The sequence below is a fragment of the Mobula birostris genome, unplaced genomic scaffold, assembly GCF_030028105.1.
Source record: "Mobula birostris isolate sMobBir1 unplaced genomic scaffold, sMobBir1.hap1 scaffold_380, whole genome shotgun sequence".
In the NCBI taxonomy this organism is placed as follows: Eukaryota; Metazoa; Chordata; class Chondrichthyes; order Myliobatiformes; family Myliobatidae; genus Mobula; species Mobula birostris.
Genome location: NW_027276879.1, coordinates 300,001 through 310,000, shown reverse-complemented (window position 1 = coordinate 310,000; position 10,000 = coordinate 300,001).

Here is a 10,000-nt window from a genome sequence, read left to right as displayed (position 1 = left end):
GTCCCAAGTTGTGACTCGAGACATCGGGTAGGCGCGGGGAGCTCCGGTGGTCCGGCCGAAAATGCCGCCGCCCGGCCGGCACAGCCCTCCGAATCGGTCCCCAGGCGGACTTCCGCCAGTGGGAATTGGTCCGAAAATTCGTACGGGCAAAGTTGAGATTCGGCCGTAAATGCCGCCACGCGGCCCGGGTTAACGATGTGGGGAGGCCCGTGCCGCCTGTCGACCACTCCTCGGTGATCGTGAAAACCGCCTCCCCATATATCTGCAGGAACCCCGCCAATGCCCCCGTACAGAAATCGCATGTGTCAAAGGGGCGGCCGAACTGGACCCCGGCGGCCGGGGCTCTGGAACTCCCGGCCGGCAGTGGCCGGCAAATCCGACCCGCATCCGGACTTCCGAGCCAGACTTGGTTAACGAATTGCACCTGGGTAACCAAAACTCAACTGGACCACCCGATCTCCGGACACATGGTTCAAGCTCACACACCCACACGCCCACCCACCCACCCACCGCGCGGGCCCCGTGCGCCGTAGCATTGGAAGAGGTGGGCTGCGCCAGCTGGTTTTTTTTATCGAATTGTCAGGGTCCGGTCGGGTTAAGGATTTGACAGGGCCAGCTTGACGAAATTCAGTGCGGCGCGGGTAAACGGCGGCAGTAACTATGACTCTCTTAAGGTAAGGAGGGGGGGGCCCATGGGCCAGCAAGGAGTTTCTGATGAACATCGGCCGGGACATTTTGACGGCGGGGCAAGAACTAGTTGTTATTGAGGGCGAAGGGTTTGTCCTCAGCTGGTTGATTGTCGAATTGTCGGGACTGCCGGGCCGGTTAACGATTTGCCCGGCCGGCTTGGTTAACCATTTGCCCGAGCCGGGTTGGTTACCGAATTGTCAGGGTTGGGCTTGGTTAACCATTTGCCCGAGCCGGGTTGGTTAATGAATTGCCATGGCCGGGTTGGTTAACGAATTGTCGGGTTTGGGCTTGGTTAACGACTTGACCGTGCAGGGTTGGTTAACGCCTTGTCAGGAGCGTGCGCGGTTGGTTCACGAAGAGTGGGGGGCCCATGGGCCAGCAAGGAGTTTCTGATGAACATCGGCCGGGACATTTTGACGGCGGGGCAAGAACTAGTTGTTATTGAGGGCGAAGGGTTTGTCCTCAGCTGGTTGATTGTCGAATTGTCGGGACTGCCGGGCCGGTTAACGATTTGCCCGGCCGGCTTGGTTAACTATTTGCCCGGGCCGGGTTGGTTAACTAATTGTCAGGGTTGGGCTTGGTTAACCATTTGCCTGAGCCGGGTTGGTTAATGAATTGCCATGGCCGGGTTGATTAACGCATTGTCAGGGTTGGGCTTGGTTAACGATTTGCCCGAGCAGGGCGGGTGAACGCATTGTCAGGAGCGTGCGCGGTTGGTTCACGAAACTGCCTGTTCCGGGTTTCTAGAGCGTTGTCAGGCCCGGCCGGCCGGGTTAGCGGGTTGCCAGACCCAACTTGACGACATTCAGTGCGGCGCGGGTAAACGGCGGGAGTAACTATGACTCTCTTAAGGTAAGGAGGGGGGCCCATGGGCCAGCAAGGAGTTTCTGATGAACATCGGCCGGGACATTTCGACGGCGGGGCAAGACGTAGTTGTTTTTGAGGGCGAAGGGTTTGTCCTCAGCTGGTTGATTGCCGAATTGTCGGGACTGCCGGGCCGGTTACCGATTTGCCCGGCCGGCTTGGTTAACCATTTGCCCGAGCCGGGTTGGTTAGTGAATTGCCATGGCCGGGTTGGTTAACGCAGTTTCAGGGTTGGGCTTGATTAACGATTTGCCCGAGCAGGGTTGGCTAACGCACTGTCAGGAGCGTGCGCGGTTGGTTCACGAAACTGCCTGTTCCGGGTTTCTAGAGCGTTGTCAGGCCCGGCCGGCCGGGTTAGCGGGTTGCCAGACCCAACTTGACGACATTCAGTGCGGCGCGGGTAAACGGCGGGAGTAACTATGACTCTCTTAAGGTAAGGAGGGGGGCCCATGGGCCAGCAAGGAGTTTCTGATGAACATCGGCCGGGACATTTTGACGGCGGGGCAAGAACTAGTTGTTATTGAGGGCGAAGGGTTTGTCCTCAGCTGGTTGATTGTCGAATTGTCGGGACTGCCGGGCCGGTTAACGATTTGCCCGGCCGGCTTGGTTAACTATTTGCCCGGGCCGGGTTGGTTAACTAATTGTCAGGGTTGGGCTTGGTTAACCATTTGCCTGAGCCGGGTTGGTTAATGAATTGCCATGGCCGGGTTGATTAACGCATTGTCAGGGTTGGGCTTGGTTAACGATTTGCCCGAGCAGGGCGGGTGAACGCATTGTCAGGAGCGTGCGCGGTTGGTTCACGAAACTGCCTGTTCCGGGTTTCTAGAGCGTTGTCAGGCCCGGCCGGCCGGGTTAGCGGGTTGCCAGACCCAACTTGACGACATTCAGTGCGGCGCGGGTAAACGGCGGGAGTAACTATGACTCTCTTAAGGTAAGGAGGGGGGCCCATGGGCCAGCAAGGAGTTTCTGATGAACATCGGCCGGGACATTTCGACGGCGGGGCAAGACGTAGTTGTTTTTGAGGGCGAAGGGTTTGTCCTCAGCTGGTTGATTGTCGAATTGTCGGGACTGCCGGGCCGGTTAACGATTTGCCCGGCCGGCTTGGTTAACCATTTGCCCGAGCCGGGTTGGTTACCGAATTGTCAGGGTTGGGCTTGGTTAACCATTTGCCCGAGCCGGGTTGGTTAATGAATTGCCATGGCCGGGTTGGTTAACGCAGTTTCAGGGTTGGGCTTGATTAACGATTTGCCCGAGCAGGGTTGGCTAACGCACTGTCAGGAGCGTGCGCGGTTGGTTCACGAAACTGCCTGTTCCGGGTTTCTAGAGCGTTGTCAGGCCCGGCCGGCCGGGTTAGCGGGTTGCCAGACCCAACTTGACGACATTCAGTGCGGCGCGGGTAAACGGCGGGAGTAACTATGACTCTCTTAAGGTAAGGAGGGGGGCCCATGGGCCAGCAAGGAGTTTCTGATGAACATCGGCCGGGACATTTTGACGGCGGGGCAAGACGTAGTTGTTTTTGAGGGCGAAGGGTTTGTCCTCAGCTGGTTGATTGCCGAATTGTCGGGACTGCCGGGCCGGTTAACGATTTGCCCGGCCGGCTTGGTTAACCATTTGCCCGAGCCGGGTTGGTTACCGAATTGTCAGGGTTGGGCTTGGTTAACCATTTGCCCGAGCCGGGTTGGTTAATGAATTGCCATGGCCGGGTTGGTTAACGCAGTTTCAGGGTTGGGCTTGATTAACGATTTGCCCGAGCAGGGTTGGCTAACGCACTGTCAGGAGCGTGCGCGGTTGGTTCACGAAACTGCCTGTTCCGGGTTTCTAGAGCGTTGTCAGGCCCGGCCGGCCGGGTTAGCGGGTTGCCAGACCCAACTTGACGACATTCAGTGCGGCGCGGGTAAACGGCGGGAGTAACTATGACTCTCTTAAGGTAAGGAGGGGGGCCCATGGGCCAGCAAGGAGTTTCTGATGAACATCGGCCGGGACATTTCGACGGCGGGGCAAGACGTAGTTGTTTTTGAGGGCGAAGGGTTTGTCCTCAGCTGGTTGATTGTCGAATTGTCGGGACTGCCGGGCCGGTTAACGATTTGCCCGGCCGGCTTGGTTAACCATTTGCCCGAGCCGGGTTGGTTACCGAATTGTCAGGGTTGGGCTTGGTTAACCATTTGCCCGAGCCGGGTTGGTTAATGAATTGCCATGGCCGGGTTGGTTAACGCAGTTTCAGGGTTGGGCTTGATTAACGATTTGCCCGAGCAGGGTTGGCTAACGCACTGTCAGGAGCGTGCGCGGTTGGTTCACGAAACTGCCTGTTCCGGGTTTCTAGAGCGTTGTCAGGCCCGGCCGGCCGGGTTAGCGGGTTGCCAGACCCAACTTGACGACATTCAGTGCGGCGCGGGTAAACGGCGGGAGTAACTATGACTCTCTTAAGGTAAGGAGGGGGGCCCATGGGCCAGCAAGGAGTTTCTGATGAACATCGGCCGGGACATTTTGACGGCGGGGCAAGACGTAGTTGTTTTTGAGGGCGAAGGGTTTGTCCTCAGCTGGTTGATTGCCGAATTGTCGGGACTGCCGGGCCGGTTAACGATTTGCCCGGCCGGCTTGGTTAACCATTAGCCCGAGCCGGGTTGGTTACCGAATTGTCAGGGTTGGGCTTGGTTAACCATTTGCCCGAGCCGGGTTGGTTAATGAATTGCCATGGCCGGGTTGATTAACGCATTGTCAGGGTTGGGCTTGGTTAACGATTTGCCCGAGCAGGGCGGGTGAACGCATTGTCAGGAGCGTGCGCGGTTGGTTCACGAAACTGCCTGTTCCGGGTTTCTAGAGCGTTGTCAGGCCCGGCCGGCCGGGTTAGCGGGTTGCCAGACCCAACTTGACGACATTCAGTGCGGCGCGGGTAAACGGCGGGAGTAACTATGACTCTCTTAAGGTAAGGAGGGGGGCCCATGGGCCAGCAAGGAGTTTCTGATGAACATCGGCCGGGACATTTCGACGGCGGGGCAAGACGTAGTTGTTTTTGAGGGCGAAGGGTTTGTCCTCAGCTGGTTGATTGCCGAATTGTCGGGACTGCCGGGCCGGTTACCGATTTGCCCGGCCGGCTTGGTTAACCATTTGCCCGAGCCGGGTTGGTTAATGAATTGCCATGGCCGGGTTGGTTAACGCAGTTTCAGGGTTGGGCTTGATTAACGATTTGCCCGAGCAGGGTTGGCTAACGCACTGTCAGGAGCGTGCGCGGTTGGTTCACGAAACTGCCTGTTCCGGGTTTCTAGAGCGTTGTCAGGCCCGGCCGGCCGGGTTAGCGGGTTGCCAGACCCAACTTGACGACATTCAGTGCGGCGCGGGTAAACGGCGGGAGTAACTATGACTCTCTTAAGGTAAGGAGGGGGGCCCATGGGCCAGCAAGGAGTTTCTGATGAACATCGGCCGGGACATTTTGACGGCGGGGCAAGACGTAGTTGTTTTTGAGGGCGAAGGGTTTGTCCTCAGCTGGTTGATTGCCGAATTGTCGGGACTGCCGGGCCGGTTAACGATTTGCCCGGCCGGCTTGGTTAACCATTTGCCCGAGCCGGGTTGGTTACCGAATTGTCAGGGTTGGGCTTGGTTAACCATTTGCCCGAGCCGGGTTGGTTAATGAATTGCCATGGCCGGGTTGGTTAACGCAGTTTCAGGGTTGGGCTTGATTAACGATTTGCCCGAGCAGGGTTGGCTAACGCACTGTCAGGAGCGTGCGCGGTTGGTTCACGAAACTGCCTGTTCCGGGTTTCTAGAGCGTTGTCAGGCCCGGCCGGCCGGGTTAGCGGGTTGCCAGACCCAACTTGACGAAATTCAGTGCGGCGCGGGTAAACGGCGGGAGTAACTATGACTCTCTTAAGGTAAGGAGGGGGGCCCATGGGCCAGCAAGGAGTTTCTGATGAACATCGGCCGGGACATTTTGACGGCGGGGCAAGAACTAGTTGTTATTGAGGGCGAAGGGTTTGTCCTCAGCTGGTTGATTGTCGAATTGTCGGGACTGCCGGGCCGGTTAACGATTTGCCCGGCCGGCTTGGTTAACTATTTGCCCGGGCCGGGTTGGTTAACTAATTGTCAGGGTTGGGCTTGGTTAACCATTTGCCCGAGCCGGGTTGGTTAATGAATTGCCATGGCCGGGTTGATTAACGCATTGTCAGGGTTGGGCTTGGTTAACGATTTGCCCGAGCAGGGCGGGTGAACGCATTGTCAGGAGCGTGCGCGGTTGGTTCACGAAACTGCCTGTTCCGGGTTTCTAGAGCGTTGTCAGGCCCGGCCGGCCGGGTTAGCGGGTTGCCAGACCCAACTTGACGACATTCAGTGCGGCGCGGGTAAACGGCGGGAGTAACTATGACTCTCTTAAGGTAAGGAGGGGGGCCCATGGGCCAGCAAGGAGTTTCTGATGAACATCGGCCGGGACATTTCGACGGCGGGGCAAGACGTAGTTGTTTTTGAGGGCGAAGGGTTTGTCCTCAGCTGGTTGATTGCCGAATTGTCGGGACTGCCGGGCCGGTTACCGATTTGCCCGGCCGGCTTGGTTAACCATTTGCCCGAGCCGGGTTGGTTAATGAATTGCCATGGCCGGGTTGGTTAACGCAGTTTCAGGGTTGGGCTTGATTAACGATTTGCCCGAGCAGGGTTGGCTAACGCACTGTCAGGAGCGTGCGCGGTTGGTTCACGAAACTGCCTGTTCCGGGTTTCTAGAGCGTTGTCAGGCCCGGCCGGCCGGGTTAGCGGGTTGCCAGACCCAACTTGACGACATTCAGTGCGGCGCGGGTAAACGGCGGGAGTAACTATGACTCTCTTAAGGTAAGGAGGGGGGCCCATGGGCCAGCAAGGAGTTTCTGATGAACATCGGCCGGGACATTTTGACGGCGGGGCAAGACGTAGTTGTTTTTGAGGGCGAAGGGTTTGTCCTCAGCTGGTTGATTGCCGAATTGTCGGGACTGCCGGGCCGGTTAACGATTTGCCCGGCCGGCTTGGTTAACCATTTGCCCGAGCCGGGTTGGTTACCGAATTGTCAGGGTTGGGCTTGGTTAACCATTTGCCCGAGCCGGGTTGGTTAATGAATTGCCATGGCCGGGTTGGTTAACGCAGTTTCAGGGTTGGGCTTGATTAACGATTTGCCCGAGCAGGGTTGGCTAACGCACTGTCAGGAGCGTGCGCGGTTGGTTCACGAAACTGCCTGTTCCGGGTTTCTAGAGCGTTGTCAGGCCCGGCCGGCCGGGTTAGCGGGTTGCCAGACCCAACTTGACGAAATTCAGTGCGGCGCGGGTAAACGGCGGGAGTAACTATGACTCTCTTAAGGTAAGGAGGGGGGCCCATGGGCCAGCAAGGAGTTTCTGATGAACATCGGCCGGGACATTTTGACGGCGGGGCAAGAACTAGTTGTTATTGAGGGCGAAGGGTTTGTCCTCAGCTGGTTGATTGTCGAATAGTCGGGGCTGCCGGGCCGGTTACCGATTTGCCCGGCCGGCTTGGTTAACCATTTGCCCGGGCCGGGTTGGTTAACGAATTGTCAGGGTTGGGCTTGGTTAACCATTTGCCCGGGCCGGGTTGGTTAGCGAATTGCCATGGTTGGGTTGGTTAACGAATTGTCGGGTTTGGGCTTGGTTAACGACTTGACCGTGCAGGGTTGGTTAACGCCTTGTCAGGAGCGTGCGCGGTTGGTTCACGAAACTGCCTGTTCCGGGTTTCTAGAGCGTTGTCAGGCCCGGCCGGCCGGGTTAGCGGCTTGCCAGACCCAACTTAACGAAATTCATTGCAGCGCGGGTAATCGGCGGGAGTCGCTTGGTTAACGTTATGGCCGGGCCAGGCTGGTTAATCAATTGTCCAGGCCCGGTTGGTTACCCAATTGGCCAGGCCGGGGTGGATAACGAATTGGCCAGTCTCGGTTGGTTAACCAATTGCCCGGGCCGGGCCGGGTTGGTTAACGAATTGTCCGGGTCAGACTGGTTAATGAATTGGCATGTCCGAGTAGGTTAACGAATTGCCAGAGCCAGCTTGGTTAACGAATTGTCCGGCTGGGTTGGTGCACTCATTGCCAGGACAGGGTTGTTCAATGAATTGTCCGTTCCCAGTTGGTTCACGAATTGGCAAGGCCAGGGTGGTTAAGGAATTGTCCGGGCCAGGTTGGTTAACGAATTGCCCGTCCTGGCTGGTTAACGAATTGTCAGGGTCAGGTTGGTTAACGAATTGCCATGGCCGTGTAGGTTAACGAATTGCCAGAGCCAGCTTGGTTAACGAATTGTCCGGCCGGGTTGGTTAACGAATTGTCCGTTCCCAGTTGGTTCACGAATTGGCAAGGCCAGGGTGGTTAAGGAATTGTCCGGGCCAGGTTGGTTAACGAATTGCCCGTCCTGGCTGGTTAACGAATTGTCAGGGTCAGGTTGGTTAACGAATTGCCATGGCCGTGTAGGTTAACGAATTGCCAGAGCCAGCTTGGTTAACGAATTGTCCGGCCGGGTTGGTTAACGAATTGTCCGTTCCCAGTTGGTTCACGAATTGGCAAGGACAGGGTGGTTAACGAATTGTCCGGCCGGGTTGGTGCACTCATTGCCAGGACAGGGTTGGTTACCGAATTGTCCGTTCCCAGTTGGTTCACGAATTGGAAAACCAGGGTGGTTAAAGTATTGTCCGGGCCTGGTTGGTTAACGAATTGCCCGTCCTGGTTGGTTAACGAATTGTCCGGGTCAGGTTGGTTAACGAATTGCCAGGGTCTGGTTGGTTACCGAATTGTCCGGCCGGGTTGGTGCACTCATTGCCAGGACAGGGTTGGTTGACGAATTGCCCGTCCTGGTTGGTTAACGAATTGCCAGGGTCTGGTTGGTTACCGAATTGTCCGGCCGGGTTGGTGCACTCATTGCCAGGACAGGGTTGGTTGACGAATTGCCCGTCCTGGTTGGTTAACGAATTGCCAGGGTCTGGTTGGTTACCGAATTGTCCGGCCGGGTTGGTGCACTCATTGCCAGGACAGGGTTGGTTAACGAATTGTCAGGGTCAGGTTGGTTAACGAATTGCCATGGCCGGGTAGGCTAACGAATTGCCAGAGCCAGCTTGGTTAACGAATTGTCCGGCCGGGTTGGTTAACGAATTGTCCCGGCCAGGTTGGTTAACGAATTGCCAGAGCCAGCTTGGTTAACGAATTGTCCGGCCGGGTTGGTGCACTCATTGCCAGGACAAGGTTGGTTAACGAATTGCCCGGTTCCGAATGGTTAACGAATTGCCCGGTCCCGTTCGGTTCACGAATTGCCCGCCCGCTGATTGTTAACTTTTCGCACCGGCGGGGGATGGCTTGGGTAACGAGCCTCCAAGATCTGTCGGTTAACCATTTGCCCGGTGGCAATTCGTTAACCAAGTCCGCTCCGGAAGTCTGGATGGGGGTCGGATTTGCCGGCCGAGGCCGACCCGGAGTTCCAGAGGCTCGGCCGCCGGGGTCAGATTCGGCCGCCCCTTTGACACATGCAATTTCTGTACGGGGGCATTGGCGGGGTTCCTGCAGATATATAGGGAGGCCGTTTTCACGAGTTGTTGAAGTATTCGGTAGATGGCACCGGCCTCCCCAATTGGTTAACCCGGGCCACGCGGCAGCTTTTCCGCACGATTCCGAAGATTGCCGGTATGGATTTTCGGACAAATACCCAATTGCGGAAGTCTGTCAGCGGGACCTATTCGCAGGCCCATGCCGGCCGAGGGGCGGCATTTTCCGTATGACTACCGGTGCTCCGGCCGCCGAATGGAAACCTTGCCCGAATGAATTTCTGACAAAGTCCCGAGGCGGGAGCCAGTAAGGGGACGTATTCGGCGGGCCGTGCCGGCCGAGCGGCGGCATTTTCGGAGGGACAACCGCAGGTCCCGCCGTCGATCCGAGACCTTGGCTGAAGAGTCGAAAGTAATCTAAGTCCCGACTCGGAAGTCAGAATGAAGGCGACTTCGGGGCCCTCCTGCCGACCGAGGCGGCCGATCGACGGCGGCACTACCGGAGGGCCGCCCGCCGAGCCAGCCGCGTGCCCTCGGCGCCACGCCGGTTAACCAATTGCCGTCGGAAGCCTGTGAAGGTCGGATCTGCCCCGTCGGGCGGGCCCGAGGTCCCCCGCGACCGGCATGAGCTCCGGGCGTCGTGCCGCCGGTTTGACACATGTCATTGTTGCACGGTCTGTCGCGGCTCTGGTTAACGAGTTAGGCCCGGAAGTCACTATGGGGGTCGGATTTGCCCCGCCTGGCGGGGCCAGAGTGCGACCTTCCCGGCAGGACTTCCGGGAGGCATCCCGCCGACTTGACACATGCAATTTCTGTACGGGGGGATTGGCGGGGTTCCCGGAGATTTACGGGAACACGTTTTCCAGACACACTTAGCAGGGTGACTAGTGGTACGGTTGACACAGTGCAGAGTTCTAAGTGAGCCTTACTCAATTGTGACTCAGTAAGCGGGAGGCCGGGCGAGCTC